At 42.2% G+C, this 13,888-nt stretch overlaps 1 long non-coding RNA gene across 1 annotated transcript; it reads left to right on the forward strand.

Annotated features, from left to right (window-relative positions):
- The first annotated feature begins 7,112 nt into the window (after positions 1 to 7,112).
- LOC101444644 (uncharacterized) lies at positions 7,113 to 7,885 on the forward strand. Its single transcript, XR_011647945.1, has 2 exons — positions 7,113 to 7,256; positions 7,457 to 7,885. It is a non-coding gene; the product is annotated as an uncharacterized lncRNA (long non-coding RNA).
- Positions 7,886 to 13,888: the final 6,003 nt, after the last annotated feature.

Below are 13,888 nucleotides of genomic sequence, written 5' to 3' on the forward strand. Positions count from 1 at the left end.
TGCTGTCCCTGTATCTTTTATGGTGATCTACCAGTTCAAATCGTTTGTGCAATTTTGGGGTTGCTGTCTTTCACATATTTTGTCAGATTTATCCATTTCACGTTTTTTATGCTATTGTAAATGGCATTACTTTTTAATTTTAATTTTATTGTTCTGTTATATAGAAGTACAATTAATTGAATTTTGCATATTGAAATTCTATCCTGCAAATTTTCTACACTCATTTACTAGTTCCAGTAGCTCTTTTTAGATTTCATCAGCTATGCTAAATCAACCATTAGGTCATCTGCCAATAAAAACAGTTTCATTCTTCTCCAAACTGAATGTCTTTTATATAATTGTATAGGCTGATTTCATAGTCAGAACTCCATTATAATGAGAGTGAACTTCTTTGGTTTTATTTTCCTTATCTTAGAAATAAAGTTTTCAGTATTCAACCACAAAGTACAGCATGAACTATAGGTTTTTGTTTGTTTGTAATTTTTTTTCATTTTAAAAACAATGTATTGATGTATATCATTCATACATGAACATACATAAATGATAAGTGTATAGTAAAATTTGTGAACTTATAAAACAAACTTGCATAATAACATACAGGGCTCCCATACATCACCCACCACCAACAGGTTGCATTGCTGTGAAACTTTTGTAACAAATTAAGAAAGAGCATTGTCAAAATATTACTATTAACTATAGTCCATATCTTACAATTGGTGTATTTTCCCCCAAGACACACTATCATTTTTTGCTCATAAACCATATAATTTATCTAAAGAGTACAATCAATGGTATTTGATATAATCACTGATTTACACATTCATCACTTCAATCAATATTAGAGCATTTTCACTACTCCAAAAAAGAAAACAACAAACCAAATCACTGTCATACTCATATGTTAGCACTACTAGTTACAAATCCTATGATGTGCTTTCACCATTTCTATTCATTTCCAAACATTTCAAAAACCTTTTTTCCAATCTGCACAGATTAAACTTCAACTTTCCATTCCCTAAACACATTCTCTTCTCTGATAACTTATATTCTTGCTATTAACTCCATGAGTTTCTGCATTATATTTAGTTCATAATAGTAAAATCATACAATATTTGTCCTTTTGTGCCTGGTTTGCTTCACTCAACAAAATGTCTTCCAGGTTCATCCATGCTGTCATATGCTTCATGACTTCATTTCTTCTTGCTGCTAAATTCCATAATTTGTATATACTACAGTTTGTTTATCCATTTACAAGTCGATGGACACCTTTGTTGTTTCCATCTTTAGGCAATGGTGAATAATGTAGCTATGAACATGGGTGTGCAAACGTCTGTTCGTGTCACTGCCCTCAGTTCTTCTGGGTATAATACCTAGTAGTGGTATTGCCAGGTCTAAATATAGTATTTCTATAGTTAGAACTTATCAAACTTCCTTAGGAACTGCCAAACAGACTTCCACAGTGGCTGTACCATTCTACATTCCCACCAATAGTGCATAAGCATTCTTATGTCTCCACATCCTCTCCAACAATTGTAGTTTCCTCTTTTGTTAATAGTGGCCATTCAGTATGTTTGAAAGGATATTTCATTGTAGCTTTGATTTGCATTTCCCTATTAGCCAGTGATGTTGAACACTTTTTTCATGTGGGTTTTTTCTCTTTTTTTGCCATTTATATTTCTTCCTGAGAAAAATGTCTATTCAGGTCTTTTGCCCATTTTTTAATCAGGTCATTTGTCTTTTTATTGTTGGGTTGTAGGATCTCTACATACCATAGATATTAGACCTCTGTCAGATATGTGATTTCCAAATATTTTCTTCCATTGAGTAAGCTGCCTTTTTATCCTCTTCACAAAGTCCTTTGAGGTGCATAAGTGCTTAATTTTGAGGAGGTCCCATTTATCCATTTTTCTATTGTTGCTTATGCTTTGGGTGTAAGGTTTAAGAGACCACCACCTTCTACAAGGTCTTGTAGAAGTTTCTCTACATCATCTTCTAGGATTTTAATGTCCTGGCTTTATGTTTAGGTCTTTGATCCATATTGAATTGATTCTTGTATAGGGAGTGAGATAGGAGGTTCTCTTTCATTCAAGTTTTCCCAGCACTTTTTGTTGAACAAACTGTTCTGTCCCAGAAAAGTGGACTAGGTAGGCTTATCTGTTGACCATAGAGGTGAAGGTCTATTTCTGAATTATTCATTTGATTCCATTCATCAATGCATCTATCTTTATGCCAAGACCATGCTGTTTTGACCACTGTAGCTTTATAATACACTTCAAGGTCAAAAAGCTTGAGTCCTCCAACTTCACTCTTCTTTTTTAGGATGCTTTTGGCTATTCAGGACGCTTTCCCTTCCAAATAAATTTGGTAATTGACTTTTCTAGTTCTGTAAAGATGTTAGAAGGCTGATTGATATTGCATTGAATCTATAAATAAATTTGGGTAGAATTTACATCTTCATGGCATTTAGACCACCAATCCATAAACACAGATTGCCCTTCTATTTGTTTAGGTCTTTGATTTTTTTAAAGCAGTGTTTTATAGTTTTCTGAATACAGATCTGTTATGTTCCTAGTGAAATCAATACTTTGATATTTGAATTTTTTGGTTGCTATTGTAAATGGAAATTTTTCTTGATTTCCTCCTCAACTTGCTCATTACTAGTGTATAGAAATGTTACTGATTTTTGTGTGTTGACCTTGTGTCCTGCCACTTTGCTGAACTCATTTATCAACTGAAGTAGCTTTGTTGTAGATATTTCGGGATTTTCTAAATACATGATCATGTCATCTTTGAATAGTTAGAGTATTGCTTCCAGTTTGGATGCCTTTTATTTCTTTTCCTTGCCTAATTGCTCTAGCTAGAACTTCTAGAACAATGTTGAATAATAATGGTAACAGTGGGCATCCTTCTGTTTTTTCCTGATCTTAGAGGGAAAGCTTTCAACCTCTCCCCATTGAGTAAGATGTTTGGCTGTGAGATTTTCATATATGCCCTTTATTATCTTGAGGAACTTTCCTTCTATACCTATCTTTTGAAGTGTTTTTATTAAGAAAGGATGCTGAATTTTGTCAAATACCTTTTCTGCATCAATTTAAATGATCATGTGTTTTTTTCCCTATGATTAATGTGGTGCATCATGTTAATTGATTTTCTTACATTGAACCACCCTTGCATGCCAGGAATGAAAACTACTTGGTTGTGGTTTATAATTTTTAAAAAATACTGTTGAATTCAATTTATAAGTATTTTATTTAGAATTTTTGCATCTATGTTCATTTGCAAGATTGGTCTGTCATTTTCTTTTCTTGTAGTGTCTTTATCTGGTTTGGTATAAGGGTGATGTTGGCTTCATAAAATGTGTTGGATAATTTTCCCTCCTTTTCAATTTTTTGAAAGTGTTTAAACAGGATTGGTATTAATTCTTCTTGAAATATTTGGTAGAATTCACCTGTGAAGCCATCTGTTCCTGTTGGAAGATTTTTTTTTTGTTATGACTATTTTTTTTCAAATTCTACTCAATTTATTCGTTTTTTAAAAAAAATATTACATTAAAAAATATGAGGTCCCCATTCACCCCCACCGCCCCCACCCCACCACTCCCCCCACAGTAACACTCTCCCCCATCATCATGACACATCCATTGCATCTGGTGAGTACATCTCTGGGCATCGCTGCACCCCATGGCCTGTGGTCCACACCATAGCCCACACTCTAGTTGGAAGATTTTGGATGACTGATTCAATCTGTTTAATTGTCATTGGTTTGTTGAGTTCTTACATTTCTTGTAGAGTCAGTGAGATCATTTGTGCATTTCTAGGAATTTTCAGTTTCATTTAGGTTGTACAGTTTGTTGGCATATACCTTCTCATAATATCCTCTTATGATCCTTTCATTTCTGTTGTGTCAGTAGTAATGTCCCCCATTTCATTCCTGATTTTATTTATTTGCATCTTCTCTATTTTTTTCTTTGTCAGTCTTGCTAAGGGTTTGTTGAGTGGGCTGGTGGTGCAGAAGCAATGTCCTCAGGGCTGGCCAAGGCTACAAACAAATTTTCTCAGAAGCTGTTCTCCTCCTTTGGCAGACTGCATCCCTCTCTTCAGCAACGAGCCCAAAGCAGTAGGGATGATACAGGCAAATTATCTTTAGCTCCCTGCTGGCTGGCATGGTAAACAATGTCACAGCCCCACCAGGCCTGAAGTTTGTGACCCCTCCAATGCAGCAGACAAATTTAGCTGGCCAAAATCTGAATTTGTTGTTTGTTGTGCCCCTCTCTCTCCACTTTCCTTTGTTTGCAGATGGCCATTTACTCCACAGGTGGGGGGATTGGCACTCACTGCTGCTTTCACAGGTTTACTCACAGGATTTTTCAGCCATCTGAGACTCCTTTCCTTTGTCCCTTTCTCTTCTGGGTGATGTCCCTTCTTTCCCTGGTGTCCTGAGAACCAGAGCAGCACTCCAGACAGTCTCTGCCTGTCCTCTAGCTATTTTTTTCTGGCAGAGAAGTGATCCCTGTGCCTCTCTAATCTTCCATTTTTCTGGAAGTCAGCTATTGGTGTTTTTGCTCTTCATCAGCTTGTGGAAGTTTTCTTTCTAATCCTTGTATGCTAAGGTTTTTAAGGAAGATGAATTCATCCAATTATTTTTCTGCACCTATTGAGATGATCCTATGGCTTTTCCTTTATAGTTTATTAAAAAGGTGAATTACATTGTTATTTCTTTTCAAATGTTTAATCAACCTTGCATTCCTGGGACAAGCTACACTTGGTCATGGTTTATTGAACTTTTTACATATGATGGAATCTCTGTGAGTTTTATTCTGGATGCTTTCTATTGTTATGTCTTCAAGTTCCCACAATTTCCTTCTGCCATATTTAATCTGTCATTAATCCCAACCACTGTGTTTCCCATGTCAGACACTGTAGTGTTAATCTCTATCAGATCAATTTGGCTCTATTTTATAACTTCCATATCTTGACTTAATTTTCGAACATATGAAATTCAGCTATAATAACTGTTTCAATGTCCTGTTGGCTAATTCTAAAATCTGCATCAGTTCTGGATTAGTGTTAATTTCTGACAGTAATTTTAATTTGCGTTTATTTTATCTTAGTGAGGTTAGATATCTTAATATGGTTAAGTGCTAGTTCTATATCTTTATTGTGAATTGCCTTCTCATGTCCTTTCAGCATTTTTCTATCAGGTTTTGGGACCTTTGTCTCACCAATTTTCAGATTCTTTATATATTAGTGATATTAACCCTGTATCAGTGGTCTAAGTTATTAATCATTTTTTCTCCAGTGTGTCAGTTGTCTTTTTAGTTTGCTTTGGGTGTGATTTGTTGTGCCTTTTAAAATTTTAGGCAGTGTAACACATTCCGGGTGACTAAGCATCCAGTAGACAGGAGGAAGTGAGTGATACATAGGAAACCCTGGGAAGCCCACTAAGCCAAAAAGTTGTGAAGACCATGAACTGGCTGAATCTGAAGTTGATTAGGAACATAGGGACTATGGCTAACCCCACCACTGCTTTCCTCTAAGGCCATAAAGCCAAATGAGAGACCCTCTACCTAGAGAGCTATGTGGACAAGACTTGTTTCTTTTTTAAAGATTTATTTTTTATTTATTTTTCTCCCCTCCCACCCCCCATTATCTGCAATCTGTGTCCATTTGCTGTGTCTTCTTCTGTGTCCACTCACATTCTTGTCAGTGGCACCGGGAATGTGTGTCTCTTTTTTGTTGCATCATCTTGCTGCATCAGCTAGCTCTCTGTGTGTGTGGCGCCACTCCTGGGCAAGCTGTGCTTTTTTTTGCATGGGGTGGCTCTCTTTGTGGGGTGCACTCCTTGTGTGTTGGGGACACCCCTGTGTGGCACGGCACTCCTTGCACGCGTCTGCACTACACATGGGCAAGCACACCACATGGGTCAGGAGGCCCTGAGTTTGAACCCTGGCCCTTCTAAATGGTAGGCAGATGCTCTATCAGTTGAGCCAAATCCACTTCCCTGTGGCCAGGACTTGATCACACTGTGTCATGTCCAATAACCTGGAAGCTTGTTGTAGCTGTTCATAAAGATGAATTATACAAGTGTCCCAACTGTGAGGTAAGCAGCATATGTGGTAGGATGCTAACAGAGTCAGAAATGAAATAAGGTGAGGAAAGTGTCTGGTTTGTGAGGACAATGTTGAAAAGAACTTTGCACATAAGGCAAGCACACTTTTGGTTAAGCCAAGCCCTCCTCCCCCCAGGAGTACTCTTCAGCTGTAGATTATAGCTTCCTGCATGTGAATATCTGCCTCAACTCCCTATACTTTAAAATCTGAGCCTTGGTACTATATCTATTGAAATAAACATGCACCACCACCACCTCCTCGCCAATTTGAAACAAAATTTGTGGAACATGTCTATTCATTGAAGTCTTGACAGCCTGAATACAATGATTTAAGATTGGAAAACAGAAAACTGAGGAGAGGTACAAGGGAATTGGGAAAAGGGGGAGGTGGGGTGAGGGTAAATGGAAAAGTTTCCTTGTAATAGCCAAGGAGCAAATGGTCTTCAAGGTGTACTAGAAAAATTTGTAGGAGTAAAGTGGGATGATGCACATCTCTACCAAGATTTAAATATGGCTACATTAGTTTGGGGAAATTTTAGATGAGGCATTCAAAATACTAGATAATGATGATGGGTAGGAGAGAGCAGAATGTACCACTGAATAAGGGTGGCTGTGGGGAAGGCCTGAAGGAGATATCCTGTTCCAGCCATGTGTACCACCAAAATTGAACATAAGGAGGTGAGGAGGGTGTGGCAAGTCAGTTTGGAAAAGCTCTTTAGGGTTGATTAAGAAATTCCCCCTTTCTCCAACCAGAACACCTTTGCCTCTCCTGCACCCCCCCCCCAAGGTGTTAGGAGTGGTACTGTGCCATGTCTAAGCTCATCCTGAACTCATCCACATTCCCCTCCCCCATCCATGGAAGTGTCAGAAGTCGTGCTTTGTGATGTCTAAGGCTCCTTCAGCCACTATTGGCTGGAGGAATGCCTTGCTGACCAATCAAAGCTGAAGGGTGTGGCTTCTCATTGTTCTGGGGAGGTATATAAAGGGAGGTCAGGCTCCAAGAATAGGCCACTACTGGCTACAACATGACTAAGGTGCCCAGGAAACCAAGGGAGCCTAGAGCCATTGTGGAGCAACCAACTCCCAGTATCAAACGGAGGAAGAAAATGAAGACAGCTTATCAAGCCAGGGCCAGAGATGGCGACAAGGCGAGGCAACTCCACCCCAGCCCCTCTATCTTCTTCCCACTGATTCCTTTCCCTCCCTCCCACCATGACGTTGACCTGTCCTTGCCTGGCATAACCCCCTCCTCAGCCCACAGCCCTTCTCACAAAGCCCCCTTCCCATCCACTCCTCATCCTCTTGCTCCAAACTAATGTCCCTCTGGACTCCCCTGTTGCCCTTCCAGATGCAGAACATGACATTGAAGCTTAAAAGGCCTCATCAGGGGACTTTGAAGAAAAAAGTGCAAATGCCTAGCACCCGCTCAAAGAAGCCTAAGAAAGCAAAAAAGTCAATAATGTATGTCTGCTGCCACTCGCAGAGTAAGAAATGGAGTCGAAGTAAGAGACAGAAGCAAAAGAGAGGGAAGCCAAGTAAGAGGTTGGGTCAAACTAAGAGACTGGGCCAGCTGGAGAAGAAACAGAGCCCCTGGAGCTCTCCATGCCTCTATGGTATGCCCTGTTCCTGTGCCTAGGGGAGCCCAGAAACCCACAACTCCCTACTGCGCCTCCAGCCACAGCGCTGCAAAAATGGCCAAAACGTAAAGCCCAAATCTTACCCGGCAGGGGATACCAATGGCGATGATGAAAATAAAATGGATGTGTTGTGGAAAGAACATGTGTGAGTCTCTGTGGTTCTCTGACGGTGGGAAGGGAGCAAGGGGTGAGGAGGGAGCAAGGGAAGGTGCAGGTGCGTGGAAGGGAGGGAGGTGGGGTCCTGTGGGGTGGGGGCAGAACAGCAGGTCCACAGTGAGCCAGACAGGGGGGATAAGGACTGGGAGAGGACTGGCCACTGGAGACAAAACTCTCCCACTTTATCCCATGGGTAAGGCGGCATGGCGGTTCTGCGTGTGTGTGTGTGTGTGTGACCCAGATGGGGAGAAGGCACACAGAGGACTCACTGCCCAGTCACCTGCCTCGTAATAGTGTTTGGTGTCCCCACCCTATGATGTAGGTAATAATGATCCTCAGGAGGACCCCGAATCCCACCCTGCAGAAAGGCACCCCCAGCACCCCAAGGACTGAAGGAATGGTATTTGGATGCCCCAAACCCAACAGTAATTAGGTCACCTTCTTGCTACCAAACTGGGGGTGGTACGATGGCCTGTGAAGGGCAGCGGGAGTGGTCCAGCCCCCGCCCCACCCCAGGTGCAGGCAGTAAAGGGGAGCACTGGCTGCAGGGAGCTGTCATAAAAATACAGCCACGTAGCCCAGGTTCTGCCTTTGTTATCGCCACTCTCCAGCATGTCTAAACATTGTCAGTGATTCAACACACTGCCCTCCAGGAGAGTCTTTTTTGGTCGAAGTTCTGAAAGTTTGCCGTGGTTTTGTTGTTTTAATTAGATGTACGTATTTCACATGACCACCCCTTAGTACTTCCCTGGTAATAGTCCAGGCACACTACACGGAAATTAACACGGAGGACTCGGTCTTACACAGTTGGCTTCAGACACAGGCTGACTCAGTTGCCGATTCTTCTTCCTACAGTGAGTTCTTCATGGTTTGGAGTTTTGAGATCATTTCCAGCACACTTCCAGTCTGCAGTCTTCCTGGTGGTATATATCACACACATATCCCTACACTTAAACAGTAGATTCTAAACAAGCAGGCTGAACCTGATAGTACTTTTGGCCATATACGGCCTGTGTCTAACCCAACAAACCCTTTCCTCCAGGGCCATAAACCCAACTAAGAGACCCTCTACCTAGGGAGCCCTGTGGAAGGGATCTGATTATACAGGTCCCCATAGAACCCGCGGGCTTGTAGTCAGAGACTTCACAGGCATGCAAACTGTGCAGTCACTCAGGACTCCAAGCTTAGAAGGGCCCCATGGGCTTGGATTCAGGCTCATTTGTTACGGTCATGAAATTCATAATTTTTGAACAAAGGGCCCTGCAAATTGAATTTACACCGAGCCTTACAAACTGACTTAGTCAGACTTGGCCCTGCCATCCGGATTCCATTGGTGAGGCCCAGGGCTCTACGTCAGAAGAGTTGAGTCCCAGTGCTGTACTGCTTCCCAGGTGCAAACAATTCAGTGACTCTGTTTCATGTGGGCAAAGACATAGAGGCATCGATGCATTTAATATAGAGGACAAACAAGTGCATACTTCTCCGGACGTTCCTCCCAACAGGTTCTCTTCTTGGCCTGATACAACTCTCAAATCTGGCATGCAGGCTAGACCAGGACACCAGCTGCTAGGCCTCTCATCTGCATCTGGAAAACTCATGTGGAACTCATTCTTTCACTTGCCAATTGAATCCATATCTGGAAACCCAGGGCGGCCCTGCGATTAGGCAACTTGGGCTGCCTGCCAGAGTTGGAATCCTTGAACGCTCTTGACTTCTAAGTTCTGAAATGAGGCCATGACCTGCTGGAGGCTTGTGGTCACCTCTGCTTCTGAGTTAGAAGAAAGGGGCTGCCAAAGTCTTTGCAGGTTGTCTGGACATCAAAAGGTGCTTGCAACCTTTTTATAATTGTGAAGGATTCGGCAACACCTGGATGAGATTTTGCCTCAAGCCCTCACAAATTCTAAGATGAGGAAAAGGTGATGAGAAAAATCTGCTGGTCAGACTCCAAAAGCAGCAGAGAATGTGGGGTACCCCAGATAGAACCTCACTTTTCTAGCCCATGCATAGTTCTCTTTAAGCCAAACAAAATTGCATACTAAAGAGCGTTTGTCCTTTTTTTAAATAGATTTTTAAAATTTATTTTAAGATACATAGATCATACAAAATATTACATTAAAAAATATAATAGGATCCCGTATACCCTCACTCCTCCCACATTACCAAGTTTTTCCATTACCGTGGCACATTCGTTGCATTTAGTGAATACATTTTGGAGCATTGCTGCACCGCATGGATTATAGTTTACATTGTAGTTTACACTCTCTCCCAGTCCATTCAGTGGGTTATGGCAGGACATTGAAGGACAAATACTACATGACCACTCTGATATGAATTATGCAAATCAAGCTGTCTCAGCGGGCCAGAGACTGGAAGATAGGCTTACAGGAAATAGCGGGGGGAGAGGAGGAAAGTGAACCAATGCCCACATGGGCAAAATCTATGATAAAATGGAGGTAAGTAGTTGTGCAGTGAAGGGAGAAGACAGGAGCATAGGGATACTATTGGGTTGGGTTTTACAGGCTTGAAAGGAGCTAAGGTTCAGAATGTTTGTCCTTTGAAAATGGTTTCTCATCCTGTATTCTAAATGCCATGCAGAATCAAGAAGGCAGATTGCAAATGTTGATAACCCATGCATTCCAGAGGATGGTACATCCAGGGAACCACAAGCTCCTTTCACCACTTCCTTTTCTAATTTGTTAGCTAAAAATCAAAACTCTTGTCTGCCCTATAGAACTCAAGCCACACCATCTATTTCTTTCATAATCACTCCAAATTGAAAGCGACCTAACTACAGAAAAGGGCATATTGTACCTGCCAGGAATTGATCCTGGAAGAGTTCCTTTCTATACCATTTCCTCTGCAAAGCTTTGTGCAAGGGTGAGGGTGAGCATGAGGGTTCAACTTCCTAAGGGACTTGTGGCACATCAGCTCCAAATCATCGAGTATCTTCATGTCCATTAATGTTACGGCAATATCTTTAAGGGGTTGAACAAGACCTTCTGAAATGTGAGGGAAAAACGATTCTGCTCCCTCTGAGTGTTTAGAGCAGAAGCATCATGACAACTGGGCTAGGCACTGTGGTAGACACTTCAATTCTGACCTGTGACAGTGCTCCCGGAAGGGGATAATGAAGCATCCTCCCACAGTTTTTCATCTATGACATGGTCAGAGAGGCTCATCCTCAGGGAAAAAGATCTCAGCACACTTTGGGAAGGGAGCACCAACTGGCCCACCATGTGAAAGAGACAGAAGAGTTCACTTTTTGGGAGCCCCTTCACGTTTTATGCCCCTGCAATCTAGCTCAGGGGTTCCCTGGTTTGTAAGCAATGAATATCGCCATTTCTTACCAACAGGAGCAGCCCCATTAAGTTGGAAATACTGCCAAATACCAGTGATCAGACAATGTTCCCTGAGGAAGCCTGGACCAGTGACCATACCTGGTCCTCCCCCAGATTCCTCCCATTGGCAAGACCAATTCCCGTAAGTACATGATTCCCCAGAGTGCAACAGATTGTCATCGGAAATAAGTGAACATATTTCCTCTTAACAAACAAATCTGTTTCAAACTGAGAAGGCGGAAAAGCAAACTTAATTCCCTTCCAAGGGCAGACAAAGCTTCCAAATTATGTGGTGTTCATACTACCAGTGTCTCTCTTGCCTCAGCACCTAGTCTGGCTCTGGGTCCCCTAGATCCACCACTGCTCTGGGTTGGAGAGAATGATCTCTGGCCCATCACAAGCCTGCCCCAGCCAGCTACTTGCAGCTAGTTTTGATGCCTCTGCAAAAAAAGGGTTGATCCAAATTTTTGCATGTTGTAAGAGCAGGATAGGATTGTCTGTTGGGATATATTGCTCCTCCTCTCATAAGTGACAGACTAGACCACATGTCTTGCAACACCTTGCAAGGCCTTTGAATCACATATACCTACAAATGCAGCCCAAGCACATGAGCTCTAACCAGCCATGAGGAGTGGTGGTGACAAGAGAGAAACCTGGAGACAAAGTGTGGAACCAGGGCCTTGGGCCTCACCAGCAGGCCTTCCAGGACATCGGTTCTGCCAGCAGCATTCAGGACAGCTTCTATTGGCTCTTACTAATGGTTGCTGTGGAGGGGATTGGCATTTCAGAGCCAGAACCGTACATTTAACTGAGCTCATTCATCAGTTATCCTTGGCTCTGTCTCCTCGTGCACTTGCTCAGTCATTTATCCAGCACACATTTGCACACCTTCTATGTGTCACATACTGTGTTGAGCACCGAGGGAGTTGGGGAGAAGGGTGGTTGGGGTACATAAGAGAAGGAGACCAGTCAGCCTGGACTCTAGCCCAATAGTTCCCAGCCTGCAAAACCATGGATCTTTGAGGGGTTTTGGAGTTAATGCAGAGGGTTCAGCATGGAAAGCAGTCATTAACCCTGGACTTAATAAAATAGCACAGCGGTTTTGTGGAGGTACTGTGGCATAATAGTCAAGAACAGGGGCACTGGAGCCAGACTTCCTGGGTTCAGACCCCAGTTCTGGCATTTGGGAAGATTCCTTCATTTTGCTGTGCCTCTGTTTCCTCATCTACATAAAGGGATAAACCATAGCATGTATCCAAGAGTTAGTATATGTGAAGCATATAAATATTTGGTCATTATTTCATGCATGCCACAATTTTCACATGCTATTATAATATATTAAGTATGTTTACTTACCAATATAACCGAATCTAGAGTAACTTGCTATTATTCTGCATTTTCTTGATCAGCTGATGCCAAAAAAATACAATTACTGTCATGTGAGAGCATCAGGATTTATTTGGATGTTCAAAATAAAGGATGGCAGGCCTCCTTAATGCCATTGCCCCATGACCTTGGTCCTTCTCCAGCCATTTATCCACACTGTCAGAGCCTGAGATTGGGGACTGGCTGGGCTTGAGCTCTCATCCTATCTCCACTCCTGTCCACAGGTCAGGAAACAATTTTTAAGAACCTAATTATATTAGACCCAAAGTGAGACACTGCCTCTGAGCTGTAAAACCTGCAACAAATTACTTCACCTGCCTAAATCTCATTTCCCTCTCCCTGTAAAATGGGCATCTATCTCCTAGGTTGTTTTGAGAATTAGATGAGTGTCATACTTAAAATCATCTAGCACAGTGCCAGACACAGAAAAGATGCTCAATCAATGTCCCTTTTCTTTCTAACTCATGAAATGGTGAGAGAAATGGCTATAAAACCTGCTGAATTCCCTAAATATGAGAAGTCATATGTGGTTACCTGGTTGTCGCAAGAGGTACAATGTCTTCTGCCCTCTTCAAGGTGATGGGGAGGGTATAAAAATTAGATCCCATCAAGCAAATCTTAGCCAGGGGCTGCTGCTGCCCTTCGTGGGAAAGAACTGAGCACACAGGCACTGATAGAAGCAAAGACCCTAGCTTGGGACTGCTCAGTGGCTCAGAATTTAATCAGGTTGGGTGCCAACCTTTAGTTATGGGTATGGCTCCCACAGGGGTTCTAATCTATATCAATATTCTTTAGATAAATATGTGGGCTCCCAAGGCCAAAGGGAGGAGGAGTGGGGCTCTGAGTGCTGCGGTGAAGAATGGGAGGATAGATGGAGGCAGAACAGAGGTGCATCAATTAACCTCAGGCACCGAGCTCTCATTTGTAATCTCATCCCTATGGCTGACATGGCATTCTAGTCTATGCATAAAGAGCACTGCAGTAATGATGATAAATCCCCACCACTTCAGGGATCAGGGTGACATGTGCGATGAGCTTCCTAGGTGATAATTACTCATCCCCTGATCTGGCCCTGGGAATACAAGAGTGAAATGTTGGACAAAAACCCTGCCCTCATGGAACTTACAAATCTAGTTAGGGAGGCAATTAACAAACATATAAACATAATATCAAGGAGGGGTGTGTGCCATGGAGCAAAATGAAGCAGGGTAAGGGGTCTGTGAGTGACTCAGTAAGTGAGGCTGGGGGTTAAGATGCCATTTT

This window comes from Dasypus novemcinctus, chromosome X (assembly GCF_030445035.2).
Source record: "Dasypus novemcinctus isolate mDasNov1 chromosome X, mDasNov1.1.hap2, whole genome shotgun sequence".
Classification (NCBI taxonomy): Eukaryota; Metazoa; Chordata; class Mammalia; order Cingulata; family Dasypodidae; genus Dasypus; species Dasypus novemcinctus.